Source organism: Papilio machaon, chromosome 2 (genome assembly GCF_912999745.1).
Source record: "Papilio machaon chromosome 2, ilPapMach1.1, whole genome shotgun sequence".
Lineage (NCBI taxonomy): Eukaryota > Metazoa > Arthropoda > Insecta > Lepidoptera > Papilionidae > Papilio > Papilio machaon.
In genome coordinates this window covers 9,495,435-9,517,520 of record NC_059987.1, presented here as the reverse complement: position 1 = coordinate 9,517,520, position 22,086 = coordinate 9,495,435, and the positions used below count along the sequence as shown (strand labels likewise).

At 33.8% G+C, this 22,086-nt stretch overlaps 1 long non-coding RNA gene and 2 other non-coding genes across 3 annotated transcripts; 1 reads left to right on the top strand and 2 right to left on the bottom strand.

Moving 5' to 3' along the window:
- The first annotated feature begins 1,014 nt into the window (after nt 1–1,014).
- Nucleotides 1,015–13,099, top strand: LOC123722511. Its single transcript, XR_006756498.1, has 2 exons — nt 1,015–1,212; nt 13,051–13,099. It is a non-coding gene; the product is annotated as an uncharacterized LOC123722511 (long non-coding RNA).
- A 4,235-nt stretch (nt 13,100–17,334) lies between these two features.
- Trnah-gug lies at nt 17,335–17,406 on the bottom strand. The gene has a single exon. It is a non-coding gene; the product is annotated as a tRNA-His (tRNA).
- A 1,022-nt stretch (nt 17,407–18,428) lies between these two features.
- On the bottom strand, nt 18,429–18,500 carry Trnad-guc. Its single transcript has one exon. It is a non-coding gene; the product is annotated as a tRNA-Asp (tRNA).
- Between the last annotated feature and the right edge of the window lie 3,586 nt (nt 18,501–22,086).

Sequence of the window (22,086 nt, the reverse complement as noted above, 5' to 3'; positions counted from 1 at the left end):
GAAGAACTTACCGGATATTCCTTGTCGGAAATATCATGGAGCGTAAAAAATGGAAGCAAAAATTTTATTATCACATGTTTCTTATGCATAGGAAATAATGAAACATTTTCATTTAAATATGTTATAGCTTAGCTCGATTTGACTTAAATTCTTTCTGTCAAGAATGTGTTCGTTTTTGTGTGAATTTAACGTCTTTATAACTTCACATAACATGATTCTCGATCAGTCACGCTGTCTGGCTTTGCAACAATCACGTTTATTTTTTTTATAATAAATTTTTACTGTTGGCTTCAATATGTGAAGTAGCGAATAGAAACACTTTTAGAAGTAGTGTTTCAATTAAAGGATGAAAATATTAAGCCACTTTCCTCTTAGTTTTCATGTTTCATATCTGTTCACACCATTACTTTAAAAATGTATTGAGTTTTGAAGATGAAGCGAGTCAAGAATTTCCAAGCCAATGAATTACTTTGACGTAATAAGTCTAAACCGAATAAACGACTTTTTAATTTGAATCGAGCCAACCGCCACCGACATACCGACAGTGGCGCGGCCGCCACACGAGATGGTTACGAGATGTCGCGAGAGCGGCGGCGGCGCTAGGGCGGCAGCGCGGGAACCGGTTGTCTTGTCTCACTCAGTACAACGAAACCGCCAGCACTGGCAGGACGTACTATTCTTACTATTAATCAATACGGCAGATTTGCGGAACGTTGGCGAAATTCCACCGAACCCTGAACCGGTCCATGGCGCCAGCGGAGCGGCCATTATGAATTTCGGCCATTTTGGGTCCGCTAACGCTAGATCACTACTCGTTTCTAGTATTCGTATTGTTCAATATTGCACTAGACGGTACAGAGGAGGATTATATCTAGATTTGAGTCGGTTAGGTTTAAGGTTCGGGTGATGTCAGCGGGTGGCATGGCGCGCAGGGGCGAGGGGTAAGGGGCGGGAAGGCGGCGAGGGGAGGGGCGCGGCGCCTGCGCCGGCGCGGCCAGTCGCCGGTCTCCCGCGCACTGCGAGCTGCGCGTGTGCCGTGCGACGCACGAGCCCCGTGCCGACAAGGGCCAGGGCCTATTTCACTACGTGCGGTCGCAGTGTTCGGTACGCTGATCGCGTAAAGGCCCTTACTCCAGTTGACATATCGTGCGGTCCGCGACTGTAACACATTCGGATCCTCGGATGGGTGTCAGTTTTGATTCTTCGTTGCGGGTAAGTTGAGATTTATTATTTTACCTATGTTATAGTTAAAAAAATTGTTATAGTTCTGAAATCAACTAAAATTTTCTTAACTTTGAAAAGTTTTCATCATAAAAATTAAATCGGATGCGTTATTGAGATAATTATGTAGACGTTGAGATTTTCGGCGCGGTCGTGCATCCGGGTTCGCGGATAGTTTGCTGTCGCTCCGCCCACCGCGGGCCTTGACCGCCGCGAACCCGCGCTGCGGCCGCGCGCCTTACAAACTCGCGACTACTACGCCCGCTCCTAGAAAGTCTGCCGGCCTCTTGACAGCTTAATGAATAACTTGTGAAACGTACGTCGTTAACTGTGATTAGGTTATTTTCTTGTCGGCGTTCCGTAATCTCGTCTCGGGCTAGATAGGGTCTTGCGATATAACTTTTCAGTTAAGTGGTCTTCAGATTGATAATCGAATGGCATTTCTATAAGATTTGTTCACTCGAACTCTTTTAAAATAATCCATAACAAAGTTTCATTTAACATTTGTAGGGATTTTCTTGGCCCGCGCTCGTTGATGTCTAATGTTGGAGAGTTCGGGACGCTTTGGTAGATGTTCCTACTCGTAAATTATTGTTGCATAAACTGTTACAATATTGTAGGTTGCTAATTCAAAAATATTATAAAACCTTTTTCATTATTTTGACGTTAAAAAATAAGTCTTTCAAGCGTATAACAAAATCAGAGGTAGGTTTTTTATCTACCCTCTTTTGTGTTCCATAAAAGACGGAAAGCGTACTTTTTCATATGATTCCTAAAACTTCAATCGTTCCCTAGAAATAAAAATCGAATCTTAATTTTCTTATTTGCAGCGTAACCAAGCATTACTCAAGTATCTCGTAATTAAGGTTGTCAGTTTATGCGGTCGCATTTTCCCGCGCCGGCGCAGGCGCATAGCAACTTAATACAACTTTTAATCTGTTAAGCAGTTGAAATCTTAGTACTTTAACCTCGAAGATAACTTTTAGTTTCACGTTCCTAATGTTCGGTTCAAAGTTTATCTCAAGAGGTACCTTTTTTAGGGAATTTTAACATTTAACACAGTTTTTTTTAATATTCGATTATTATTGAAAATAGGGTTATGCAATATGTCCAAGTCTTCGAACTGACGGAGAACGGAACGTCTTAAATAACTAATTAATGACATGTCAACAAATCATTAATGGAAATAAAGACTGGTTTAGATATTGTATCAAACGCTAATCAAATAAAGTACATCGTCTTATGATATACTAGCATTTACCGACGACATCGTCCGCGCGGAATTAATAAAAATCTCGAAAATTCGCAATTAATATAACCTAAATCTAATCTAAATCTTACCTCTTTATATTATTAGTAGATATTAAATAGAATGCTATACAATATAAATTTTATATTATATTGCTCATATCCTCCTAACTATTGCCTACTATGTGTAAACTTGTTCACTACAAATAATGCTAACCTTTTTATGTCGGAAAAACTGCTGATAATTCCGTTCTCTTTCAAGACCTTCAGCTCGCTATGAGTTAAATTTTCGTGATTTAATATAACAAGGCCGCAGTAGAACTCGCTTAAGTAGTAGTAAATATATGAACAAATAAGTGACCAAACTTTTATTACTTTAATAACATTTATCACTTTGGTATATTTGTATTTAAGTCAAAGTGGTAAGGTTCAATATATGAATGGACGTTGAATTATTAATGAGTTTAAAAAAGAAGAAAACACGGTTAACTAAATAGTTAAAATTAGCTTTAGATTTTAATTTATATTTATATATAATGTTCAGTATATTTTATTGGTCGTTTAGTTTTCTTGACATAAGTAATAATAAAACAAATAAGTTTTAGTTTACCTTTCAGGTTTTGTAAAAAACCATGTCCTTGTATATATGATGGCCACATAACTAGTCGGTGCCGACAACAGACTATTACATGACAACTTTACATAAGTGAAGCTGATTTTATTTAGTTTAATAATCATACCTTCAAAAGTTTAAACAATTTAACCACTCTTGTCTGCTAAATACAATATATATCTAGTTATATAGTATCATATATTGTGAAGGAAGTCATCTAATTGCTTCGTAAATTTCTTGGAATATCGTTTATGTAGCGATACGACATACAAAGAGTCGTGTTTTATTATTTTATCGTATTAAATTAGCAACGAGGAAAACCTAGTTTAGTCATTCAAAGCGTCATGGAATTTTACATATCACGGACGGAGTAAAAATATATATTTTTTTTGTACAGGAATAGTTAATCTGAAATTGATTTCAATTCCTAAAAATATAAGTCAATTTGAAATATACATTAGTTTTATAATTACTTAAACCTTAAGAGATAAATCTACAATGAGGTTACGAAATTTAATTTACGATTTTTCTTATAATTATCAACATTTAAAATCTTTATGGATTTATATAAGGAGCAGTTCTAACGTAACATAGTTACAAAACAGCCACATTTACGAAACACCAAATGAGCCACAAGACATCGTAAATCGTTCGATTAATGCGAAATTGATGGGGGATTTCCATAAAGTGCAATATGTCGACATACATCTCTGCCAGTTATAACTCTCACACTTAGCCGCATTTATAAAGAATACTAGCTTATGTTCGCGACTTTATCCACATTGAAATATTCTTTCGTTAAATTAGTTATTCGACTCGTTATGGATTTTACTAGAACCGACAAACAGACAGATAGATAAAATGTTTAAAAGTTTGCTTTTTGTTATAACGGAAAAACACTATGTTCACTAAATCTTACTAACATTAAAAATGCGAATGTTTGGATGGATGGATGGATGTTTGTTTAAAGACATCTCCGAAAAGGCTCAACGGATCTGGATGAAATTTGGCACAGATGTAGAACATAGTGTGGAAGAACACATAGACTACTTATTACGTTTTTTAATTCCGCGCGGACGGAGTCGCGTGCGACAGCTAGTACATAATAAATATAATATCTACGAGTATACAGAGATTTCAACGTCGTGTGTCGACTCCTTAATGTTTTTAATAACGCCAAGTTTCCACTTATGATCTGTACTCGTTAAAAACTAGAACACATTTTATATGTCTCTCGCTTGTCAATCGACTGTCGGTCTTAGTATTTTTAATTTATATCGACGTGAAGTGTTTGCGAAATAACGACCACAGTCGTATAATGTTCTAGATTTATTATCTGTAGATTGAGGTTAATTTTGGCCATTTCTACAGTGATTATAAATATCTTCTATATGAATACCTGGCTAGAATAATTCTAACAATTTGGCTCTGTTCGTTTATAGGCGTTAAATATTCTTCTTTGCTTAAATCGTGGTCTATTTATTTAGGATGTGTGTAAACTTGTTTACGGTAAACGACCGAAGCTATTGTTCAATGTGAACGCCGCTTAACAAATATATATTTTTTCCTAAGTGAAAATTTTCGTATCCGCATATCAAGATTGAGATAACAAGTGATTAACTCGAAAAAGTAACGTCCCGTTACTCTATTGTTTGAAGTCTGTAATAATATTCTTCGGCCTGAAGAGACCGTCGACACCGCGCATACTAGTGTGTGTATTCAAATTCCTATTTACATATCCACTGACCGTGAATGTGTGTGTGATTTTACGTGTGTGGGTGTCCGTGTGAATCCGTCCGTCGAAGAATGTGCCTGGAAAAATCTAACAATCTGTACGGTGACCATGTTTTTTTTTTGTAAAAATAAGTTTTTAGAACTTTGAATTTGTTATTTGTAAAATGTAAATTTATATCATCATGTTAATAAATGAAATTGATTGTTACATTGTCTAATATAAAGTAATGTAAAATACTCATAGTATATTTACTATATTGTTTCATCTTTACACGACATTACTTAATATCGGTTTCTGAGACCAACATCTCTGTATAAAACTTATCGTTACCCCTGTCATTGATCGTTGACAAAGCAGAGATAACAATATATTTTAAACTGACATTTTCTCAGAAACCCACGATAAATGAGTTAATTACTAGCCATTTGGAATCGAAATTAAAATATCATATATGATAAATATGTTACCTGGAGTCTTTTCGGTAACAAAACAAGTGAATAGGAAAAAGTGACTTACAATTTCTTGCCGTTTTCGCGTAAAAAATTTGAAAAAAATCTAAAAACAAATGAATATTTTTTTAAACCGCTGTAGGCATTACTTATGGATATAAGAGTGTGGTAAATTAAATTTCCAAAGCCAAAAAGCATGAAGTAACTCCATACATTAACAGTGTTTTCGTCTAACGCAAGAATTAGTCACTCGTAGGTTCTCCATTTACAAAGGCAGTGACCGTGAATTTCTCGTGTGAACAGCGCGGCGGCAGGCGGCGGCGGCGGAGCGTACCACGTCTCTGCCTGCATCATTTCCTTTTATTACTTACCTCCAAAATTAAATTAGGAACTATTCGCGGTTTTGTTTCTGAAAATACTTAACTTTAGCTTACGCTCCAACTAACAGACGTTTTACTACACTTTGATGTCTTAAAAAACTAAGTGAATACTAAAAATATGTCTTGTTAGTACATAAAGCGATGTTGACTTTATTTCCCCAGAAATACTTGTATTCAATTCTCTGTTAGCTAATATTTTTCAATACAAATTAATACTGAATGTTAAGCATCTCTGGTAAATTAAATTTATGTTTATTTTTTTATCTTATTTGGTCACCCTATAAGGCGTTACAATGAAGTGCATTAGGAGTTTACTCACGGACAAGTGAGCGCGCCTAGTACGGCCATATCTTGCGTCGTTGCGATGACCGCTTGTACGCCCGCGGGCAATATGTTTTATATTAGTCGACATTTTCATTTTTAAGACATTAAATTGTTTCTAAAAGTTGCTCGATAATACATCTAATTTGTAAAAACACTTTAAATAGTCCAATGCCTTCTTAAAGCTTTTTAAATTATAAGTATTGTGCGCTTTCCACAAATCTTTTAGTCTTCGTTTTTTTAGATGGATTCACAAATTCATTTGCAAAGTTTACATTAATTTTTTTTCAGTATTCATTGTTTCTATTATCCACTACTAATACTTTTACGATACTATTCAACCCATAAATAAAATAAAAAAAAACAACAAAACCGCGTCATACTTCTTATAAATTGACTTTCAAGAAAAACTCAAGTGGCTGTTCTTTATTCGTAAAATTTAGTTCTCAGAAGTGAATTTACCTGCGCCCGCGCGGGCTTTGTCGCCTTTGTTGACTTCTTAAAGGTACGAGTTTCGTTCTTTATGTGTAAACCTCAAACAAAAGACGATCTTTTATTCGGACAAGAGTGCATTTCTTCTTTTCGTCACAACTTCCTAAACATAAGTTTAAGATAAAATACGGTCATTATTTTTTGTTCCTTTAATTGTACATGAAAATTATAAGCTTTTTAATTATTTAAATTTAGTAGTAAAGTGCAATAGCATTAGAAGACGAATTCTGTATGTGTGTGGGTAATGAAAAGTGTTTTAGGTTAGGTTTTAGGTTCCAAAACGATTTAGTTTAAAGCATGTTCAAAAAACTTTGTAGTTGTAGACTAAATAAGTAATAATTATTGTTACAAGTAGTATATATGCATAATTTGTAAGGAAACAATAAAGCTTTTTATTTTTATTTATTTTATTTATGTTCAAAATATTTCTAGCATGTTGGCATTATCTCACATATTTCGTAGTGCATTAGAGAGGGCGTTGGCGTCGCGTAAGCTGGCTAAGCTTTAGTGTTACATTGAGTATTAAATGTTAAAGCGTTTTACCGCAACCGTTCAGTGGACAAACTGCATGGAAATAGTTCGTGGTCTTTTCCTGCTCGATCAAGGTTGCTTGCTTAAATAATTTGCATCGAATTCACATTCGCAACGAGTGTGTACACGAAAACAGTGTTTCGAAATAATTTGTTATTTTCTGTCTTTATCTTTAAGAATGTAAGAAAGAAAGAACGTAAAGTTTTTAATTTTTACGTCATTAAAAGTGGCCATTAAATATTTAATTACTAAAGCATATTCAAAAGCGTGCAATACGAATTTTAATGTACTATTATGTTCATAAGCGGATAATGTTTGTAAAGAAAAGAGGGCCTTTTCTTAACGTTAATACTTTTTTATGTTATCAGAAACTCAAATACGTTTTTTTTTTAAGATTCTCATTTTATATTTATTTAAAATATCAATTATAAATGCAGCTGGCCGTAAAAATGAAGGCATGTCTGTAAGGTATATAAAACCCCGTAAGCCTACCCCACGTGGGTAGGATAAGTCCAGGGAGATGATGATGATGATGAAAAATACAGAAGATGGTTATGGTGTTACTTTGGTAATCTTTAGATTCGGCCGTCTATTATTTACCATACATATGTATATTGCTTAGTTATGTTACCTTGTTTCAGTGTCCTATTCACTTGTTTCAGTATATAAATCTTTTTAAAGTTTTGCTACAATTGTAACAATAGTTACAAATTTGTTGTACACTGTTTTCTTATGTAAATTTAATGTACATATCAGTTTTACATACCCAATGAGTCGTGCAAGCCAACTAGGGCCAAATACACGACTAAGTTGGGCTGTCGTGGGCGATATTGTCCGAAATTGACTTGGAATATTTTTTAACTTTCTATTGTTTTTGGCTAAAATAGACTCTGCTTATTTGACTGCTCACCAGTTGACGTATTTCGTTATTATAATTCGAATATTTTGTTTACTTTTGCCAATTTTCTATAGTCTTTAATAAATATTTGTGAAGCGTTTTATCAGAACAAAAATTTTGCTTTTACCACAATGTCATCGATCAAATCAAATCGACAAAAAGCGTGTAATCGAAAGCAAATATTGCCTCGCCTAAAACAAAGAATAATTTTCAAGTGTAAAAGTTTTAAATTCGAAACAAAACATCGTGAAGAGGAATATACCTAAATTCTCCCCCATTCGGTTTCGACTAATTAATTTCAACAGTAGAACCGAACCGCAGGTATCTTTCCATTTACTCGAGCAGGTACGACGCGGGCACCTGCCCATACCCTGCGCCGTGTTCACGCTGACCCTCCGAAGGTATTTCATTTTCCCCTCTATCGCCCTTGCGTGTAATAGCCGCGGGGGGAGACACGGATCTAGCGTTAACTGGTCGTCAGTCTTGCGCGGCCACCTGTAAGGCGTAGACGGTTCCATTTAGTATACTAAATGATAAAAGTGCTTTGTTGTGTTGAATCGCATCTGCTCTCATACTGAAGGTATACGTTTTCTTTTTAATTTTTTTTGCTACGTTCACGACATATCTTGTCTGATGTATGTTCTGTGCTCGTACTACAAAACGAATGGAAAATGTATCTGACTCGAAGTATTTTTTCTGCAATGACTCATAAAAAAACCTGTGAGATACAACCGCAAAGGTAATGCAATAATTTCGTAATTCAAAATGGTAATTTCAACGTCGAGTGCGTCGCGTCGGTGCGTTTGTGCGTTACAAAGTGTTAATGAATGAATCAATTAAGTATGAATGACTTCGATATATTGTTAGGTAATTAACGGTAATACGCCAATAGCAATATACTAAACTGCAAACTCTAAACGAAGTGATATAACACTCAATTCTCGTAAATACAACGAAGTATGAAGTAATATAAATCTTTCATAAGTGGTTTCTTAGTTGTTTACTGAAACTTGGATTCGTTTACGTAGAGAGCATTTGAAAACATGCAGTCTATCGAGTTGGTTGATAATCATAGACAACTTTTTATTTTCGACGAAAAAACTTATTAAAGTGGTATAATAATCGGCTTTTGTTTCTTCAAAGGTGATTTACGGCCAACACTTGCAGTTGGAGATCAGTAAGTTTTGTAAGGCTTCGGACAAATTATTCAAGTTTGGAGGGATCCTCTTTGATCCCGGGGTCGCGCGGCGGGTGTTAGCTACTTCGCAAATTGAATCGAAGCTAACGAGACGTTTGCTCTTTGTGATTCGTCTTGGAGCGAATACGAAGGATTTGTTAACAATTACATTTTAGATTGTTGCTATTGCTATTTTTATACCTTGAAAGTGTAATTTACAAAATATATCTACAAATGTATAGTTAACATGGATAACAATTATGTTCAGTACAGTTCATATTGAGCAGTGAAAAGTTATATACACGTGTACTTTATTCTTGTTTCGTACCTGACTAAGAATGTTTAATTTTAAACACGTTAAGCAATACTCTTTAGAATGTAAAGCGAATTGTATTTAACATAAAATATTATAAGAATCACTTTGTTTCCGATGCAAAGCACAGACATGATTCAGGAATACCTACGACGACCAACTTTACGCATGCCAAGTGTTCAAACTCGCCGCGGCCGAGACGAGACGCCGGCGAATGGCGGCCCAAACTGGTTTCATTGCGTATTTTAAATGAGCAATTACTACGACCACTGCAATTATAGACGACATAAAAAGAATAAAAGTTTTACCAAATATAGCTTATACAACGCCTTGAATTAAATAAGTACTGAGACAAAAACGTCATCTCAGTTCCGGCGGCGCTGATGCCGAAATCGCGCGACAGGTGTTCCATCTTACGACACAGAAATATACCACGATGCAATTCTGAGAAACAAGAGTGGGTCAAGATCCTTGCCGACCAGTCGAGATCACGCAAGGCTATCGGAAAAAACTAGCGTAGACAAGTTGTCTTCTAGTAAAACACGATGGTATTTCGCATCTGCGTCCGCTCGAGGCTCACGTTTTATTTTTAACGACCGTTTTAGAGCGACTAATATCAAAAGAATGTTCAGTTTGGATTCGAGTCATAGCTTGTTGGTCTAGAAATGCGGGCCCGTCATCATGTTAACAGGATGTCACGACCGTCTGATTGGACGTTACGCATTTCGTCCTTCGCCACGCGTGAAGTGTGTGTAAAAATAATCGATTTGAATTCGATTCCGCTCACTGCGTCATTTCGTATTCAAAGTTGCGTCCGACGTTTGAATAAAGGTGTTTTTGTAGTTTCTTGTCGGAATCGCCTTGCGGGGACGTGATGTGAACGAACGCTCGAGTGATTCAAAGAAGTTTAGGCTTTACACGCCTAGACGATGTTAAGCTAACACTTTAGTGTCGTGTGCACTCTGAATTGTCTAAATGTGAGCGCGGTCATGGCGGTGTTACTGCGAGGTCAGCTCGCGACTGCGGCCTGGCTTCAAATCACAACAAATTTTTGGATAGGAAAAGATTTTCAAGTGGTGTAATATTTGTAGTCAAACTATATGACTGGTTTCAAGTCACTCAACGAGTTTTGTGTAAATAGATGGTGTTGCTATTTCTTTTTTTTTTCTCGTATTTCCTTACGTATACTTTTCTGTCATGGCGTTGACTTTAGGATGTATTCATAGTCATAATGTGACTTTAATCAAAGCAGTGTTTAGTTCATTAGTAAAGAGTAGTTAGTATATTTATCATCTATCTAATATCTATCGTCTATCGCTACATGAAATAATATTATTATCAATATTACTAAGAACCGTTGCCCGCGACTCCGTTCGCGCGAAATAAAAATAATAATAAAAAAGCGCGATATATAGTAATAACCTAAATATCAGGCAACATGTTTTATAATTTAGCAAGAAAAAAAATGCTACGATTAGACTTAAGTTAAATCATTCTATTCTTTTATATTTTTAATCTTAGAGATTTTATCACCGGTAAAGAATTGTATTGCGACGGCGTAATTTTTTGCCTTTTTTCTTTGACGTAAACATTTAATTTGCGATGTTCTGATAAAGAAATATAAAATAAATTAAAAAAGAAAAGATTCAGTGCAATTTGTCACTGGAAAAAATGAAATAACACTTTTAGAATTATAGTTAACAGATATTACTTTGGTTTATTATTCACCGCTTCCTAAACAAAAGATTGTTTCGATGTTTGGACAAGGCCACAGGTCGTTGCCTTATCGGGAAACCTTCTCACTGCACGTTTCTCGTAATGAAATATGTATATAGTTTTGACACTGAAAAACAATTTCAAAACTACAATATAGATTTTTCAACACTCAAATTGACAATAAGAAGAATCTTACTAATATTATAAATGCGAATGTTTAGATGGATGGATGGATGTTTGTTTGAAGGTTTCTCCCGAACGGCTCAACGGATCTTGATGAAATTTGGCACAGATGTAGAACATAGTCTGTAGTCATTAATTCTGCGCGGAAGGTGTCGCGGGCGACAGCTAGTAACAATATAAATAAAGAAGGCAGTTCGAGCAACAAATATATTGACTGCAGTATTATGGAAATCATGAAAGGAAGGAAAATTCAGTAATGATGGGCTTTTAGTTTCTAGGTCACAATTTCCTTAGCCAATGTTATCATGGTCATATTGCCGACCAGTGAATCTTGGCATTTCATTATCGGATGGTAGTCTTACATCTCGTATTAGATGTATCATCGGATGATGTGTGAGAGGTCTTAATATATTGGCCATAGTACGTAACCAGACAGAATAGTTCCGCGAAGTTGTTTACTTTGCAATTCCACTGCTGTAAAAGTGATATGAAAACATATTGTCGTCTCTTTTTTTTCAAAGAGAATGAAAGGGATGACAATATGTTGTAATACATGTTTCGTATGTGGAAACGCGCAATTATTGAAGAACATCTTTGCACAAGACATTTGCGCTCGAGCGGTCGCTATGTCTTATTTAAAGAGCTTGTTTTAAACATAAATATGACTATACAAGTTTTTGTTCACATTGTTTTGTTTAGGCAAAAGTCGCGAGTTTTTGTTTGCATTCTATTATATGCTAGTGTTGAGTGTAATCAACTTTGTTTGAAATTATAATTTAGAATTGATAAGATTGATTGTACTTTGGGTAATTTTTTCATGGACTTTATAGATTCTTTCCGAGGACTAGTTTATTTTGTGGTCACTTAACTAATTTATGTATTCAGGGAGGGGGAGATTAAAATTATGAATCCTTTACTAATACATTATTTAATTATTAAAAGCTAATCAGTAACTATTATCTAAGGTATAGTCTATATGTCTGAAAGTCTAGGCTAGGTCTAGGCTTCGTAAAAACATTAAAGATTTTATCATTTTAAAAAGATAAGAAAAAGTATATTTGAAATGTGCGATAGTTTCAGAAGAAAATTGAAAGTGAAATGGACCGTACGTAACACGGGTTTCAACTTGCTTGATAGCAAATTGTGCAAAAGTAATCTTGTGAAGGCAAGAAAATATAAAATATCAATCGATTTGCATCCAATGAAATCTAAAATTGAACGCTTTTTATTATTAACAGTATCAATATAAATTCAAATTCAAAATTCTTTATTTCGGACAACAGAGATCCATATTTGATTAGTAAATTATAAAAACAAGAAACTTAGAAGACTACGGTTAGTAGAAATAGTGCTAGTGGAAAATATGTATATTTTATATTTTATAATATAAAATATACAATACAATTAATTTTATTTAATAAATGTTAGATTATTCCTACGAAAATAGACTTTTTTAGCTCTGTTTTGAGATCTATTTTACAAATTCGAGCTTTCGAGCGATGAGTAAAAATATGACAGAAAGTCATTGTACACTTTATTATTGGAAATAAGTTTGGTACAGATGTAGAACATAGTCTGGAAGAAAACATAGGCTACTTATTACGTTTTTTTTAATTCCGCGCGGATGGAGTCGTGGGCGACAGCTAGTATTATAATAAACATCATAGAAATTACAGTGCAAATACACATTTACTTATAATCTTACGACAATCTATACTTATAAACTTTTTTGTTTTTGCTTTATAATTAAAAATTTCGTATTGTTTTTTTCAGGTCCATGGCGTGAGAAATTTTCCAACCAGATGATGTAGAAAAATAACATTGAAAAAGAAGATGAGAGAAAAGAAAATTAATAGACTTGATTATGTTACCTTTTTATTTCAGGTTTACAATACAAAAACTATGCGAAACATGTTTTATTTGACACTTTTTGCTATTTTTAAATTACATCGTTTTAAATTTTTTCTTCGTAGAAATTAAAACGCAAATGCCAACTGCCAGTACGACAATGGCATTAAAATCCTCTTAATAAGGGTTTTGCAGATTAAATGGTAAAAAGCAAGTAATGATTGTATTTCATGGCCCATTGAAAGTGAGATATGCCATGATATTATCTTGTAACATATATTAGATTTGATATAAGAGTACTTATATATTATGACGTCATTCAATAATTGTATGACTTCTGTATAAGACTGGAGTGAACCAATATAATATTATCTATTCAAAGCTTTTTGTTTACTATAAAATGAAATTGTGGGTAACATTAAATAACGGTTACGTGAATAGTTAAATAAATTTATCAAAGTGTTATTTATAGTAGTAGGAGTAGTAGTAGGTAGTGGGAATTTTTTTCTTCTGTTATTTCAGATCTATGATTTTTTAATGATTATTGTCATCTACTTGCATGTCTGTTTGTATGTTGATACGAGTATGTATATATCTCTCACTCAATTATATTTATTACTTCTAAGTGTCTAATTTACGAACACGTGTTTATTTTTTTTATTTGTATAAGCAGCGCAAGTGAAGATTAAAATAGACCTTACGATGGATAAGATCACAAATCGCGAATCCAGAAGAAGGTTGGCAGGAGTTTGGAAGAAAGAAAAGTAGATTGGCCAGTTATCTTTGGTTATCTAGCTGTATGAGTATTGAGACATCATAAAGCTAGGTTACCGGAGTTAAGTGCCGTCTGTTACATCGCAGTCAAAGCACGTCACCGAACTTACGCTGAATTCAAGAACATCGTTCACATCTACAAGGATTTCTTATTACAAGATTTTTGGAACCGCTTTTTATTTGTTTTTGGCCAGTACATTTTTATCTTTTTTTATATGTATGATTTGGTACCCGTTATATATTTTTATAGTTATAAAATCAATAAACAAACGATTTTTTTTATCTATATTTTACTCGTTTGTCACATTACGATTTTTGTTTTTACTCTGTGTTTCACTGTATCCAATTTTGTTTGATACGTCAATTGATCCAGAGCAGTTCACGAGGGAAATTCTCATACGGAATGGATAACGAACGTGCATTGGTTACTTGAAATAATGTAGTTATCGGTGTTGCGATAGTTTATTTGTATATGTAATTTTATTTTCGATTCTCTTTATCTCTACTGATAGAAGTGCATTTAAAATACTATTATGCCTTGTACTATTATCGCCATAAAGACACCTAACCTATAAAGGAAACATCTTTGTAGATTATTTTACTTTTTTTATAACTCAGGTACTAACAAAATGTTTTAAATTATATTTTTCCTGGATGGCAACGCTGAAGTCTATGAAAGGTGCTGTCAGCACTCAGAGTCCTATAATATTTATTTAAACAGTGCATTAATGTAGGTTTCTCAATTTAAATCTTGTTATTGAACGCTTATAACTGCGACAGTTACTCACTAACTTGTACCTATTATTATTAATTAGGTTACGTGATAGAAAGGTCTGCTAAAGATGTCTAGAACAATGAAACAACATTCTAATTTGATATAAGTAGCCTAAAGTTAAGGATAAGCTGTGTACCTAAGTGAGGCAAGTCACGCGCGCTTCTGACGAATGTTGCGCTAACTGGAAACACCGCGCCCGTTCAAGTTATAAATATTTAAACAACTAAACATGTACCGTGTCGAGCATAATTTATTTTATTCACTCTTGTTGCCGCTCCTTCGAAATTTGATGAAAAAAAAAGTTTTTTCCTGCTGTAATTCCCAACAGCAGAACTTTTCATCATGGTTAGCGTAGGCAAGTCAGAAAATCAGCTACGAAATTTCCTTCATTTCAATTTTTATTTGTATATTTATGTCTGTAAATTAATAAAGAAAATTTATTATTAAATTAATTTTAATTTATTCATCCCTATGGTATGTTGAATAGTATTTGTTTTGTGTCTAGTTCAGGTGGCACTTAACCTAAGGTTTTTTTTTGTATTATAGCAAGCCAGGCTAGGTGGAAAATAAGCAAAACTGACACCTGATTTTACCGAAATAACGAAGCGACCGTTGCCCATATATATCCGTAATTGCAGATGCCTTGCCTACCTTTGATTGGCGGAGAAGGGAATGTTTCCATTTCTTATGCGTCCCCTCCTCTGTCAAATCCACTTCCCCTTTCCCTTTCCTAATATTTTTGAACTAAGCTCAAGAGTTCCGTTTCTTTCAACAATTTTTTAAATATTTCTTTACGAGAAACAGATAGCTTCATATAAATTACATTACACGAATAATTTAATGGCCACAGAAACTGGAAAACGAAACTCCGGTGAGTTAATCAAATGAAGCTATGAAAAGCTTATGAATTCTTTATATTTACCAGCAGACGGTGTAAAAATATTTGGGTTAAATTAAATAACGAGGTTAAATATAATTCAAAAATAATTCACGATACTAAAATTACAGGACTGTTTTCTCTGGTACTCGTCCTTTTAATTTTTTTTTATTTGTTCTGGTATAGTGACTACGAAAGTCTGGGAAGTTATAATGCTATTGAGATGTTGGTTCGTTATGGAAAGCGGGGGCAACGGCAGGAAGCTGATAAACTAATGATGCGGATAAGGTTGCGAGTCATTGGCAGCTACAGCGGAAGCGAATACAGAGTTTTTCAACTCTGGCTTTCAAAGTTGCGAGTGTTGACAGTAAGGATGTAGTGAGACATATTTTTTGGAAAACATGAACCACACTACATAGTCATACTAAAACTTTTTCGTTTTAATTATATTTATGACGATCAAATGAAAGTAAACGTTTTAATTCTAACTCAGTATAAATGTTCGGTTTACCTCACCACCAGCTTCAGCAGCCGTGAACGTCCAATGGTTAGGAACTTACGTCGTGGCCGTAGTCACACAGGTTCGAATCCTGGTCACGGCAACGTCCAGCTGTCGCGGGTGACTGACTAAACTGACTGTGTGGATCAAATTTTTTTAAATTTGCTGTAGTGAGTTTTGAAGTAAAATATGGTTGGCTATGAGCTTCTATTTGAACTTATTCTAAAACAATATATTAAATAGATTGAAGGAAATAGTAGTTTGTGCAGTGCGCCCCCAAAGACCTCCAGCGGGGAGGGTAATTTAAAACAAGCATATTTCCTCGTTACCGGCGCCCGCGTGTTCCGCTTCATTACATCTCATCAGTGTTTATGGTTTGCTGTGGACGTCGCATTACTCTCTGGTGTAATTAGTGGTAAGTAGTTTGAGAGAATCATGTTACCAGACTAAATCTGTACCTTTGAAATTCTCTGTGTAAAAAGTGCACCGAAAAGTATAAAAAGTTAGAGAAATTACTTGAACTTGCGAAAAGATGAAAGACACTTCCGTTGCATCACTAATTATTGTCATCTACTTGCATGTTTGTTTGTATGTTGATGCGAGTATGTACATATTAACCGAGTAATTAACATTTTTTTATTATATCTTATATATAAAAGAAAGTTGTGTTAGTTACACCATTTATAACTCAAGAACGGCTGAATCGATTTGACTGAAAATTGGTGTGCAGGCAAAACAAAATATCTTAAAGATAGTTGAGGCAAAATCATAAATAAGAAATTAAGACATATTGATTATATTAATTATTAAAGCTTTGGCTCTAATGGTGAGCGTTTATAGTTCTCTTGGGTGTAATTAGAGTCGTCCATCTAGACATTTTTTTTAGACAATGTTTTTAAAATGGTTAATTTATTCTGTAGAGTTTTTGCCTTAAAGAACTGAAGAAAAATAAAGTGAGTAAAAGTCTTATTGAGTTTAATTTGTTAAGCCTACTTAATAAGAGCGGCAATTTCACTAAACTGATGAAGGCGTGAAATTTGGCAGGCGTATCGTTACTTAACGTTTAAGAAACAGAAGAAGCTATATAATAAAAGGTATTAATTATAACACCCTGAACTCGCAATCTTCCATTTATTAGAATCATTTGAGCATAATTAATTTTCGTTTAAATATGGCATTTCTATAATATGAAGAAGACAAATAGGGAAAATGTCATTTGTGCCGTAGGGTTCAATCTACCATTCGATAAAAATATACGCTCCGCCGCGACAGCTATATATATGCTGCCGTGACCAGGATTCGAACCTGGGTTACTACGGCCACAACGTAGGGTCCTAACCACTAGACGATCACGGCTGTCGGAGCTGGTGGCGGTATTAACGGAACATTGGTACAAATACTTTAAAAACTAGAGTACTTTCACTACAGCAGTTCGTTATTGCATCGGCATGACGTAGTAAATAGTTAGCCAACTTATTGCTTGAGCTGCAGAGGTATCCAGAGTACTTTTTTTCATAGCAAATTTTTTATCATCTGTTTTTTTTGGGGGTCCATTTTAGTCTTAGGTTTAAAGTATGTGTGTTGCAGGTCTCGGTTTTAACGCGCGACTTTAGTGACTGTGCAATGCAAGCACAGCTATATTGATGTATGCTAACTTCGATCGGGTAATATTGAAAGAATTGGAACTGAAGAGCATAGCGGGTGAAGTAACTGCACTGCGTCCGCATGCTCGTAATTTAGGCTTTAAAATTGAAACAGTACTGATCGATAGCTAGTTGTTATTGCATTATCCACAATGCAGATAAAAAATACATGAAGGAAAATGTATTTATCTACTGGAATTGAATATTTTCGCTACCCGCATGATCTGCAGAGAGGAGATTATCAGTCAGTTTCACATGATCTGCATATTAACATATTTAGCTAATGCTAGTGGGGTGAAGTTAAAGAAAATTTAATGCGAAAGCTGCAAGTAAATGTTATCCACATGCCATAATAGCCTCAATCCACTTCAGAACTTATAATTGCAGTTCATAACTCCGCTGTAACACGAAAAAGGTCTATAACCAACGTCTCTTATCATTGGAACTATTTCACAAGGAAAAGGAGGGTCTAAGAAATGTGTTAGAAAGTTTTTCTCAATCATTACGTATACTGAGTGTTCTAGAATATCCCTCTACAATTATAATGATGAGTGAGCGGTTGCCATACAATGTGCCTATTTTAATTATTAGATAGGCAAAAGACTAGTTATTCTTACTGAAAATCTTAAAACCTTTAAAGCTTCAAAACACTTTTAATAATAGCCAAAAATTTCAGCTATTTAGAAGGCAAGCACAGATTAGATTTTGTTAAAGAAAACAAGATAAACAAAAGTTCTCTCCGGCGGGGAATCGAACCCCGGTCTCCCGCGTGACAGGCGGGGATACTGACCACTATACTACCGAAGATGTTGATGGTGACTACGAAATAATGTATTGTCTGATGTAAGGAAGTGATAACACGTAGTTTATTTACAACGTACTTGATAAAGTGAACATAGATAATAAAAATATTTCGCCGATATGAATACAATTTTGTATTGAATAACAGCAGCAAAATGACAGATACTTGAATGATAGCAGCGCAAATGATAAAAAATGATGATAATGTGGAATAATACATCATCAATTTTGACAGCAAATGCTTTGTAAATAAACCAATTTTGCTACAATTTTGATTACACTAATATCTCCTTGTAAAAAACAGTTCGGAACATTTTTATATCATAACTATTGTGGTTTGTTCAACTCTGTAACGCTTCAGTGGACCCGATTTTGAAAGTATACCCTTTAACGTTAAAGTTACAACGTTTCTGTCATCTGCTCTGATAGCCGTGATCGTCTAGTGGTTAGGACCCTAGTTGTTGCCGTAGTAACCCAGGTTCGAATCCTGGTCACGGCAGCGTATAGCTGTCGCGGCGGAGCATGTATTTTTATCTACATAAAAACTACTAGTTTTTAACAGCAAATGTAACCATGGGTTTCCACTGCTAAAAATTTATTTCTTCATTCCCTTTTCAAAAACAGAGATATGGATATTTTTTTGTACCTCGTACATCAGTGGAAACTCTTCGTACTTAAGACTGCGATATAGTGGTCATGACGTTATAACAAATATCCATCTTTTATATTGGTCACAAATTTATCTTAAACTAGCTTTTGCCCGCGACTCCGTTCCAGCGGAATTAAAAAAAAGGAAACGGGATAAAAATTATCCTATGTCCGTTTCCTGGTTCTAAGCTACCTGCCCACCAATTTTCAGTCAAATCGATTCAGCCGTTCTTGAGTAATAAATAGTGTAACTAACACGACTTTCTTTTATATATATAGATTTATCTTAAATCCGGTCCACGCTTGAAATTATTAAAACGCGTTATTTATTTTAAGAAATAAAATATTCAACGTAATTAATATAGATAAGCAAAAAGTCAAAGATTCATAAAATTATCACGAAATATATTAATCAATGAGTCAGTAATAATACAGCTTAATTAAGTTCGATTTTAATGAAGCTGATTATAAGTCGTATAAAATGATAATGAATATGATAATTTGGTTTTTATTAATATAAAATAATTAATTTTTATTAAATTTCTAATAATGATTACAGTTCAGTGTAAAGAAATAATATAAAGCTAAAGTTATGAAAGGCAATAAATAAGGCACATAGAAATTAATTTATGCTTTCTACATGCATAATGCATATTTTTACGTAATTGATTAAACTTATAGCTTTATGTTGGTTGGTATATGCAATTACATTTTCAGCGCCTACAATTATTAAGCAGCAATTTGATTTTTACGTTGTTTTTTTTAAAGAAGTAGGCGTTATTTTAAAATAACTAACATCAAACTTTACTGAATAGAAAATAAATGAAAAACCATTTTTAAATAATTTTCACCTCTTAAGTGACCAAAATTAATAAAAAAGATTTTAGCGGACATAATCTGAACTGTAATGTTCAAACTTCTGTGTCATCTGGATGAATAATATCACGTCGGAAAAGAGAACATTTAATTTGAAAATAAATCATGAATTCAATTGAAAAGGAATCAGACTCGCGGCGCCTTTGTTACAAATTTTCCTTTTTTTGTACGCTTTTATTAAAGATTATAAAATATTTTATTTAACCTAACTTAATCTTAAAAGAATTCTCTGATTTAGATATAAAATTTATAAAACAACGATATACTTATTTTACTAAATATATAAAGGACACAAACTTGTAAATTTCCTTAGCATAGCAATTTGGAGTTGAAACGTACTTTATTTATTTTTCCACAAAGCATTTCTTAAGGAAATAATAAGTTCTAGAACCAACTTATTACTTCTTTCATCATCATCATAATCTCACCATACGTCCCCTTGGGGTTGGAGCCTACCTTAAACTAGGAATGACTAGGCCTTAATCAACCACGTTGGTCTACAATTTACGTATTTCCACACATACTATTAATTTTTATCAAAATAGTTCTGCTTTCCTACAATTTTAAATCATTTCGTTGTAATTCGAACAAAATCGGACTTACATTTTTACAAAATAAATTAAAGATTATTTTAAAAGTATCTTCAAAAGTGGATTTAGAAAGAAAATACCATCTGGAATGTTTCCACATGTTACCTTATCACAAAACTTTTAATGAGTTTTCAAGTTTATCTGGAAACTTTTTTCTTAATCACTTTTCCATCTTAATACCGTATTAAAGTGGAAATATGTTTGAATTTTCGACTTAACAAAGTATTTAGATAGGAGATGATTGCCGCGAGAATAATTAAAATACTATTTGCTTTAGAACATCTTGAAATGTTTTCCAAAAATCTTATATCTTACTTAATATTATAAATGCGAATGTTTAGAAGGATGTTTGTTTGAAAGTATCTCCGGAACGGCTCAATTGATTTTGATGAAATTTGGCACAGATGTAGAACATAGTTTGAAAGAACAAATAGGCTACTTATTATGATTTTTTAATAACAATGTTTCAATATTGTTAGAGCCTGTAAGCACATCTGTTGTTCGATTAAGCCGGCACGATAACAATCACACAAAAGGAAAATATTTAAATCTATTCTGAATAATAAATTGATATAGGCTATACTTTATAACTACTCCTTCTCTGATGTCGAAGAGAAACATACAAACAATTTAATTTATATTTAAGAAGAAATATATTTATTTACAATTATAATTGGATAGGCGTTGATTTATTCACATAAATGAATTTCTTGCTTAATGTAGCGTTATTTATCTCAAATGTCTACAAGGAAAATAATACTAATTAAATGTGTTTTATTTAAACGAGTCAAGTTATTTAATATCGAGATAAAATCCTCGTAGTTTTAATAACAATGATAAAATTTAAATGTGACTCACTGATTAAAGATGTTGATTAGAAAAGTTAAAATGACTTAGAGAAGAGTTAATTACTTTTAAAATTATTATTCTTATAATTACTTTTATTCAGAATAAGGGTCAAATATATGTAATTAATGTATACCTTACTTAATACTATAAATGCGAATGTTAAGATGGCTGGATGTTTGTTAGAAAGTATGTCTGGAATGGCTCAAGGGACCTTGATGAAATTGGGCACAGATGTAGAACATAGTGTATAAGAAGACATAGGCTACTTATTAAGTTTTTTTAATCCGCGCGGACGACATTGCGGGCGACAGCTAGTTTAATAAAAAAAAACATGTAATCAATTGTATTTGTAATAAAAACTAGCTGTCGCCCGCGACACCATCCCCGCGGAATTAATAAGAACATACTAAGTAGCCTATATGTTCTTCCAGACTTTGATCGTTGAGCCGTTCTGGAGATACCTTCAAACAAACATCCATCCATCCATCCAAACAAACATTCGCATTTATAATATTAGTAAGATTGAATCGCAATTTTCTCGCACATTTTAAAATCAAAACAGAGCTTTTTGTACATGTATTTTATATTTTGAAATGTATTGTACATTTGGTACAAATTTTCTACGAAAT